Source organism: Pseudoliparis swirei, chromosome 21 (genome assembly GCF_029220125.1).
Source record: "Pseudoliparis swirei isolate HS2019 ecotype Mariana Trench chromosome 21, NWPU_hadal_v1, whole genome shotgun sequence".
In the NCBI taxonomy this organism is placed as follows: Eukaryota; Metazoa; Chordata; class Actinopteri; order Perciformes; family Liparidae; genus Pseudoliparis; species Pseudoliparis swirei.
This window is the reverse complement of record NC_079408.1, coordinates 12,461,669-12,472,349: the sequence shown is the minus strand read 5'-3', so window position 1 is coordinate 12,472,349 and position 10,681 is coordinate 12,461,669.

The window sequence follows — 10,681 nt, the reverse complement described above, 5'->3', positions numbered from 1 at the left end:
GCCGTGATTCACCGGCGTTAATTCACTGAAGCTGGATCGCTTTTGTGGCTCGTGTGCACACACACACACACACACACACACACACACACACGATGAGCATTTGAAGCTGCTAATGGAGGCGGGGCGGCACGCTGTGGGGAAGAGGTGCAGTCAAATGTCTCAGATTCCCAACAGGAACACCTGTCTGAGGTGCGTATCGTCGAGGTGACGATAACAATCTCAGGGAACGTGCGCTCTCGTGCGCTCTTGTGCGCTCTCGTGCGCTCTCGTGCACGCCGAGCTCCACCCTGTGTTAGTCTGTGATGGAGTGTCATCTTGAGCATCTGCATCCCGGATGAGCGGAACGGTCGCCGCTGACCACGGGGACATCGGCTCGTGACCTGCAGGCCGCGTCACGTGTTTATTTTATTTTTTATCCACGCACTCTTTTAAATCCCAGCGTTCCCTTCGTGGCGCCCGCTCGCTGTCAGTCCTTTTCTTCAGAGGCTGATTATAATTGGTGTTTTTTTATGTAGCCTGGCAATCATCAATCAGAATACTGATTAAAACTGTGTGTGTGTGTGTGTGTTTTTGACGGATATTCTAAAAATAATGCTGCATGGAAATGTACACAGGAAGAGTAAATCTCCGTCCACCAATTATGCAACAAGCTGCACTATTCAGGGTCGTGAGGGAGGAGGAGGAGGAGGGGGGGTCATCCAGCTGACATTGTGTGAAGGCAGGGCATAGAGGACCGGTCAGACTCAAGAAGTGAATGTAATATTCCAAGAGACGGATGTCTTTCTCTGGTCTCGTATAGTATGAGGTAACTTCTATATTGTATTCATTACATTAGCTGAAGACACTCATGTCATGTGAGTATTGCATGAAGATGGAGACATGTTGATGTTCAATACAATTATTGTTTCTCATGCAGTCTGAATATACCTGTGTATTCTGTGTGTGTCTGTATACTCCCTCCACCCAAAAAAGAAGAAAAAAAGAAAGCCCATTCTGATTGGTCGGTGGTCTCCGCCCCCCCCCTCTCTCCATCCACGTGGTCCGAGGATTAAAACCCTTTAGGATCTCCGTGTGCTCCGCTTGGCACCGGCCCCTTAAAGGACCTTTCACAACTCGTGCCAAAGCAAAGTTATGGCCAAAATATTCAACAATAATCACCTCGCATTTAAACATTCTCTCTCTCTCTCTCTTTCTCTCTCTCTCTACCTCACCGCCCCTCTCTTCTTCAGGCCGAGCTCACCGGCTCATTTGCATATCACTATACCCGAAATGCGTTTTCGGTCACAAAGGGCCGCTCATTTGTTTTGCCAAATTGGGAGCCCCCCCCACATGCCTTTCAGCTGTGATGCTGTTGTGGTACACCGAGCGAGAGTCAGACCCGGGGACATTTGATTCGCTCTGTGAACTCTATTGGGCAATAATGTCATTCAGATAATGCTTGAACAGCAGGTCCTCCCTAACTAACAGTGTGTGTGTGTGTGTGTGTGTGTGTGTGTGTGTATCTATGAGCATGTCTCCATCACCCCGCCCACTCGCATATGGCTACCGTCTGCTCCGAGTGGCTCGCCTCGGTGTTAACATGCAGCCGTGAATACACTGTGTGTAATAAATACTGTCGTTTGAAGGGCAGCTTTAATTCACAAAATACACAAATACACAAACAAAGCCAGAGGGGAGAAAAATAACAACATGTCGTTTAGCGCTGCGCCGCGAAAGATAAATGTTGGACTGAGTCACTCGAGGGGAAGAGGAAGTAACAACGCACTCTGAGACGTGTGTGTCGTGTCACTCGCTCCTGTCCCGTGCCGAACGTCTTGGATCCTAAATGTAGATATATGTCTCCTCTCAGCCCGGGGATGAAGTCCCCAAAGGTAAACCTGCGTTTGGCGAAGGTGAAAAGGAAAATCATCCCGGACTTAATGAAGTACTGAAGACTGCGGCTCGTGGTAATTAATGTACGACTAGACTTTAATTAGCAAGAAGACGACCTCACATTTCTCACTGTCATTCACGCTCAACGGTAGAAACACATGAGCTTGGTGTGCGGCCAGCTGAGGACACGGGAAGTGGCCTGTGAGGACACGGGAAGTGGCCTGCTGAGGACATGGGAAGTGGCCCGCTGAAGACACGGGAAGTGGCCCGCTGAAGACACAGGAAGTGGCCCAATGAAGACACGGGAAGTGGCCCAATGAAGACACGGGAAGTGGCCCGATGAGGACACGGGAAGTGGCCTGATGAAGACATGGGAAGTGGCCCGCTGAAGACACGGGAAGTGGCCCAATGAAGACACGGGAAGTGGCCCGCTGAAGACACGGGAAGTGGCCCGCTGAAGACAAGGAAAGTGGCTCGCTGAGGATACGGGAAGTGGCCCGATGAGGACACGGGAAGTGGCCCGCTGAGGATACGGGAAGTGGCCCGCTGAAGACACGGGAAGTGGCCCGCTGAAGACACGGGAAGTGGCCCGCTGAAGACACAGGAAGTGGCCCAATGAAGACACGGGAAGTGGCCCAATGAAGACACGGGAAGTGGCCCGATGAGGACACGGGAAGTGGCCCGATGAAGACACGGGAAGTGGCCCGCTGAAGACACGGGAAGTGGCCCAATGAAGACACGGGAAGTGGCCCGATGAGGACACGGGAAGTGGCCCGATGAAGACACGGGAAGTGGCCCGCTGAAGACACGGGAAGTGGCCCAATGAAGACACGGGAAGTGGCCCGCTGAAGACACGGGAAGTGGCCCGCTGAAGACAAGGAAAGTGGCTCGCTGAGGATACGGGAAGTGGCCCGCTGAGGACACGGGAAGTGGCCCGCTGAAGACACGGGAAGTGGCCCGCTGAAGACACGGGAAGTGGCCCGCTGAAGACACGGGAAGTGGCCCGCTGAAGACACGGGAAGTGGCCCGATGAAGACACGGGAAGTGGCTCGATGAAGACACGGGAAGTGGCCCGCTGAAGACAAGGAAAGTGGCTCGCTGAGGATACGGGAAGTGGCCCGATGAGGACACGGGAAGTGGCCCGCTGAGGATACGGGAAGTGGCCTGATGAGGACACGGGAAGTGGCTCGCTGAGGACACGGGAAGTGGCCCGCTGAAGACATGGGAAGTGGCTCGCTGAGGACACGTGAAGTGGCCCGATGAAGACACGGGAAGTGGCCTGCTGAAGACACGGGAAGTGGCCCGATGAAGACACGGGAAGTGGCCTGTGAGGACAGAGGAAGTAGCCTGCTGAAGACATGGGAAGTGGTTTTTTTGTAGTCACCAAGCTTAACTTTCACTGGGTGGACACTGCTCTTTCGATTGTCTCGCTGTGACACCACACGTGTGTGTGTATGTGTGTGTGTGTGTGTGTGTCCGTGTGCATGGAGCATGACGGGTCCAGCGCTGAGAATAATTAACTCCGCTGACCCGGTCACCGCGGCGACGGGGTAACCGCTGTGACTGGAACGCCTGTCAAATGGACCTCAGGCTCCTCGGCGACCACGGGATGAAGGACCGCATCACACACACTCACACACTCACACTCACACACACACAACGAGAGAGAAACACGTGTGCACAAATAGGCGGGTGGCGGCGCGTCGAGACCGCCGAGGTGTCGAGTATTAATTAACACATTCTACACCTCCTATAGGCTGAAGCATAAACACACACGCCGTGTCACACCTGTGAAACCCTCCCCATCGCCATCCGCACGGCGGATATATATACACGCGGACTGCTTAGTACACTTGGCACACACACATTCACACCACGCTGCCGCAACAGCGCACACACGCACACACACACACACACACAGGCATGTGGCACGAAGCTGGCTGTTCGTTATCACTCCTGACATCTCTGACAAATCGACTCCTTTATGTTAGTGGAAGTGTGCGGCAGAGGGAGGAGGAGGAGGGGGGGGTCATCTCATTCACGGCGATATCATTCCGAGACACACACACACACACACACACCTGTGACATCACCGGCAGGCAAAAGAAGAAGAAGAAAAAAAGAAGCTGTTGCCGCAATGACGAGCTAAGATGGAGGAGCGGGAGAGGGAAGGAGGAGGCGAGGGGCGAGGAGGTGGGCTAAAGGAGGCAGAGAAGAGGACAGCGGACCAATGCAGGAGAAGGGAAAAGAGACGCATCGAGGGGAAAGGGAGCAGGGAAGGAAATGACTGATAAGAGAGACTGAGAGAGTATTGAGAGGAGAGTGAAGGAGGAGAGCAGGAGGGAGGCGCTCTCCTCCTGCTCTCCTCCTGCTCTCCTCCTTCACTCTCAGCTCACGTCGCTGAGTTACGACGGAAGAATTTCGTCCACCTCCACAACCTCCGGAGAGGAGCTCGTAGAATGAGGGATATTTTTCACGGGAACAAAATGTCCTCTGGGGGCAGCCGTGTAAAAAAAAGAAGAGGAGAAAAAAATCAATCTTTTGAAGAGACGTTTCTTTTTATAATTCTGTCCTTCAACAACATGACGCAACAGCAAGTTTTCTAAAAGAACCGAGGAGACACGCGGCAAAGGGCCGCCGGCCGGAGGTGAAGCCGGGTCAGGGGGGGGGGGGACGTTTTTTTAAGAAGCACTTTATTTTACATTTGCAGGCCGTGAATGAAATTCAATAAATAAATAGCAAACTGCCTGCGGCCGCCGGAGAAACCGGACTCGTACAATCATTTCATTTGATAAGACGTGATTGGGCCTTTACCTTTACCTGCAGACCGGAGGGGGTCAGGCTCGCAGAACCAGAGACTTCTTTAAAAATCACCTCTTAAAACACATTTTTATAGAACAGCTTTTAAGTGCGGTCGTCCTTGTATGCAGTTCTTTGGTTCCCCCAATGAAGTTTGTATTTTGTATTTGAACCATTACATCAGTTGTGCCTCCATAGAGCACCTTGTAGACTCTGTTTTTAAGGGTGCTTTATGATATAGGATATGATATGATATTCCTTTATTCGTCCCGCAGTGGGGAAATTTCAAAAATCACAGACTTAGAGATAAGGCTTAGGGTTCGTGGGGGAGGGGCTCTAGGCGGGCTGGTCAGCGTGGCCCTCGTGAGGATTGGGGCGACTCTCGTCTCCTTACTGGAGTCGGCGCGAAGGGGAGATAAATCCGTCCCTCCGGGTACCGCTCCATCCCTCACGGCGGCGCCGTCGAGGTTCGAGCTCGAAGCCCCAAAAAAATCGCCGCGGTGCCGCTAACGACCCGTTGACGTCTCGTTCTGGAACGACGGTGTTTTCATTGTCGCTGATTATCTCCTCTCCCTCTCAACAACGGGCCCGGCCGTCTGCGCCTCTTAATCTCCGTCTCGTTTGTACAGTGAGGTGCGCGTCGCCCCGCCGATGACGATAAATCGGAGAAAGAAGAAAAGAAACAACAACCTGAGGACGACAGAGACGAACGAGACCGAGGAGACAGATGAGGAATGGGAGCGCCTCGCAACTCTTACCTAATTCATTCAGCCGGGGGGGCATGATTCATATCCTGCATTATGAAGAGAATGATGAATCTACTGCCGTCGGCCGCTCGCCGGATAAGAGTATTCCCAACATCCGAAACAAGACGTGAGGCGTATCACACTAATGGCGACGCACTGGATTGTGATCGTGGCCCGCGATGGAAACCGTCGGATCCACGTCGCCGGCGATGGCGGCGGGTACGATGGCGGCATTTAATAGAATCGAACGAGATGCAAACTCACGCGTCTCCGTCCACGTGAGCGATCTCGGCACGAATGAAACGCCACCCGTTGACAAACGCACTCGATGTATCACACGGCCGTTCAAACATTGCCGATGGCGTTCGATATCTCGGGCCCCCGGAGGCCCTTATCTGATTGGCTGCCTCGGTGCTGCAATCGCTCTCGTATCTCGGTTCGGGGGACGCTGTCGGCGTCCGCGGCCTTCCTTCCTTCCCCTCTCTCTCTCTCTCAATCGCTCAATCTCTCTCGCCCTTGTTTTTTTTAATCCTTCGCATCACAAACAAGGGTGGCAGAAGTCAGACTGTCGGGACGGTGAATCGACCGCTTGATTTTTCTCGCAGCGCCAAAATCTCACGATATTACTCAAGCTCCTCTCAAACGTATATACATCGGGCCTTTCATTGTTTTCTACAGGACAGACGTCACAGTACTCCCCAAAAAAACAGCGTATGCATCGTTGCAGAGAGAGAGAGAGAGAGAGAGAGCACACCGACAGATTGACTCATCCAGAGGAAAGAGGGGGGTTGAGGGGGGGGGGGGGGCACATCAATGAGCGCAGAGCGGTTTCCTTTTGCTGCAGCCTCTTCATCCCCATCACGCCGCTATTAGATACACCCGGGGCGAACGACGCGGTATTTATGACGAATGAGCTCCTCGTACAAAAAAATAATAATACATGGTCGTGCGCACGCAACGAACTCCCACTGATGTGTGCGTGCGTGTGTTTTTTTTCCTCCTAGAGCGTGTCAAAGACCGCGTCCCATCAAAGCGCTTCTATAAATAGCAGCAACACGGCTTCCCGAGCCGAACGCGTTACGCAACCTTGTCGAAGCCACATCAGCATCGACAACGAGGCCGCCACCTGTTCTGAGGCTCTCTCTCTCTCTCTCTCTCTCTCTCTCTCTCTCTCTCTCTCTCTCTCTCTCTCTCACGTGCACCGACACACCCGTTACATGGCCCTCTTCATTATTCATGTGGCATTTCTGCCTTTTTACAGCTGTGCAGCAGCAGGAGAGAGAGAGAGCGACAGGAAGCAGACGCGTTAACGTGTGAAACCTCAAAGGTTTGGATGCGATAACTCTCGGCTTGAAGGTTTTCTTTGCTGTAACCGGGACTGAGAACGCGGATTGTTCCTCTAAATAATAATGCTCAGCTTTCTCCGCTGACATGTCTAATGGATGATGAGTACTTAAAGCTGCCACAGCGTGAGATCGAAAATAAATCTATTAATAATCAAGAATAAACATGTTTTTTTTGTAATTATACCATTTTGGAATATAGGGACCAAATAAAAGCTCCTTGATGATTTACCTGATAATCTAAGAGGTTTAAGCTCCTCCCCCTGAACCCCAGGAACACTTGATCCTCTACACCAGGGGTCAGGAACCTTTTTGACTGGGAGAGCCATAAAAGCCAAATATTTCTAAATATATTTCATTGAGAGCCATATAGTATTTTTAACGTATAATAAATTAAATATGACCTGCTTTTAATGCGACTTCAGGTGCTGCATGATGCTACGGGGGGTGGGGGTGCAGGTGACTTTTTCTTTGCTCCGCCCCGATGCGCGCGCACGCCGGCATCGGAGCTTTGCAGCGCGCGAGACGGAGAGCTGAGAAGTGTTAACGCAACACGTAGAGACAGAGTGACATGCTGCTGTGTAGATACGATCAATAACAGGCGGCTGTTTAATTTAACCCTCCTGTTATGTTGCGGGTCAAATTGACCCGCTTCAAAGTTTGAAAATCTAGGAAAAATACTTCTAAGTACTTTTTCTGTATAAAACTTCTTCTGCTTACCTTATTTAGTGTAATCAACATTAAAAAAAATACTAAAAAAATATCATGTATTTGCAACCCCCCCCTGCAGGTTTATATAACAGAGATGATGTTCCCGGGTCAATTTGACCCGGCTGTGAAAGTGAAGGCTAAAAGTCACCAAAAGAGTCACGTTTAGACTATTTCTTTCTTTGTAAATGTAGGGCAGTCTTTCTTACTCCCTCCCACCAAGTTTCAACACACACACTCACACCAACACACACACACACACACACACGCGCACAGACACCAACACACACACACATATCAGCACACACACACCCCGTTCACAACCCCATATATAAAGTTGTACACATTTCAAACTTCAAACAAAAGAATCAGGTGGTTGTTATGGGAACCATCTCTATCCTGCTGTGTGCCCATCACTCTACATGAGAAGCACACTTTACAGACTAAACCATGTTTATCATCTCCTAACTTTCCCCCTAAATACACCTTTATTGGACATGGGACACTAATGTGAGGGTTTCTTTCATGTCTCAACTAATACATATGTAGTATAGTACTTCTAATATACTTTCTGTCTGACTGGGAGAGACACACACCCTGTCTCATCCCAATCTCAGACCCACACACATTCTCTTTCTAACGACCGCACCTATGCGAGAAATACAGATACTATTTTGACGGGAACCTTTATTTTTCCCTGCGGGAAAACTCCACTCACACGTATCAGGGGAGGGCCAAACATACAAAATGGTTGCTGAGAAGTCCTACAACATTACACTCTGCAGATACATACGACTGCACCAAGAGGATGACTGTGCGCTGGCCTTTGGTCATCTTTTATCATATAATTTATGCATCTTAACACTAAAAATAAACATAACTAACGTTTACTTTCAATACAAATCCTTTATGACTCATTTGGCTTGATTTTTAGTGGGCGTGTCATTATGACCCTGAACAGCACAGGTGTCTCATCTCTATTTATCTTCATCACCCCATGAAAAAAAAAAACTTACAAAATGCAAATAAAATTTAGGAGAAAATACATGTTATGGTAGACTAATGCAATTTAGATTCAGATTTTTTCAATGTACCTAAAAAATAGTTTGAACATGTATTTTTCATTAAAACGAGTGAGTTTTCCTGATTGAACTCTGATCTATGGAGGGGTAAATAACTCAATTCCACTAAAAACTGATTTAATTGTTAGTAATGTTGTTGGTGATGAGGTACAAACTATAGTTTTTAGAATGTTTTGGTTTCTGATCACTTTTGGATGATTCAACATTAACCGGGTCAAATTGACCCGGGAACATCACGGCTGTATGTAAGAAACGAACATAACAGGAGGGTTAATAAAAGAGCAAAGACGTGCTCTTTAAGAAAAGGACCTTAAATTACTTCTGCTGTAATCTGGCGCTATAGAAAAAATTACAGGGTGGCGGGCGGAGATTTTTATTTATTTTTTAACTCAAAATTGTCTGGGAGCCATATGCCGTCACCAGAAGAGCCATATATGGCTCGCAGGCCATAGGTTCCCGACCCCTGCTCTACACATTGGGAGAAACGTGTTTTTTCCCCCTGGACATCGGCGATGCTTCAGTAAATATTGTTTACACGTTGAAGACGATGCTATGAGGGGTTATTGAAATATTCAGTTGGTCCACAAGTGGTTAAGCAGTTCGCCGATAACCAATACGTTGTGGATGGACAGATGAATAACTCGCTATTTTAACAATAGATTCATCGTTTTAGTCATTTTTTAAGCAGAAACACCGCAGCACGGTGGTTCTGCGGTGGTGTTTTGGGGTATTTGGGTATTTCATGACATAATTTGGTTCTGTGACATTGAGATTTTACTTTTTGACATTTTACAGACTCAATGCCGGGTCACTGAAGATTTTATCACCGTAATAATCCGTCATTAAAAATAATTGGCAGTTGCGGCCTTAATCATCTCACTCACTGTCTAACTACCGAATGTCGTCTACCTTTTGAACGATCCGGCACGCGGATCGGTTTTTAAAAATTGTAGATATATATTTCAATTTTAAAGAAAAAGAGCTTTCAGGAGTCGGTGAGTTTAGTCCCGTGTTCTCGGCGAGCCAACACACACTGCGTGTGGATTAACTGTGCGCATAAAACACTTTGAAGCACCTCAGCTTCTCACGGGCATGGGGCGACACACACACCACACACACACACACACACATGGCCCTTCTTTTATCACCCCACTGGCCGCCGCGTGATTCCCTGCTTACTGTTAACCCAACGAGCCGTGTTAACGGCTCCGTTAAAGACGACTGCGGCGGTCACGGCTCGGTGGGGAGCGGCTCAGCCGCGGCGGGGGTGATGGCGCCGTCTCTGGCCACGACGGCACCGTTTCTTCTTATCTCCGACCACTTAGCGCTGATCGAACACAACCGGATTATAGGGGGGGGGGGGGCTAATTTGGAGGGAATGTCACCGCCGGGTCATTTAGTGGTCAAGTGGAGACCAACTCTGTGTGTGTGTGTGTGTGTGTGTGCCCTTATCTTCATAGATGTCATCAATTTTGTGTTAATCCAAAAATGTAATTGCTTCAATTTCCGTGATTTTTTTGTGTGCTACAAATTATAAGAAAATAAAAAAGGGTGAAAGGAAACACGAAAATTTCTCAAAACCGAAGTCACAAGTTTTTTATTGTTGTGTGTTGCTCTCACTGTCTCCCTCCAGTTCCTCGGTGCTTATCCCACTGCCCCCCTTCTAAGGTATCACAGCCCCGAATCTCCACGTGACTCCTTTTCATCACCCTCTTCACCCCTTTCTTCCTCTTCTATTTCCCCTTTACGCTGTGGTTCGGCACACACACACTCGCGTGTCACACACATACACACAACTCTCCAAACTGTTGCAGCCATGATAAGCATCTTGATGAATACACAGTGGGGGGGGGGAATCTTGAGCCTTAAATGAGTGCTTTGATAATGGCAAATAAGCAATTATCCACCATGGCGCTGAGTAATAAGAGCTGGCCTCACTCTCCAAAGAAAAAAGAGGGGGCCACTTTCCGCTCAAAGAGTAGCAGCGAAAAAGAGCGTTGCTCGTATCATGACCCCGTATCATCGGCTCTCACCACGATACACAAATGCATATGTAATCATTCACTTCACACACAACAAAACATGCCCCGTCGAATGCGAATAAAGTACAAAATATGTAAGAAAACACGAG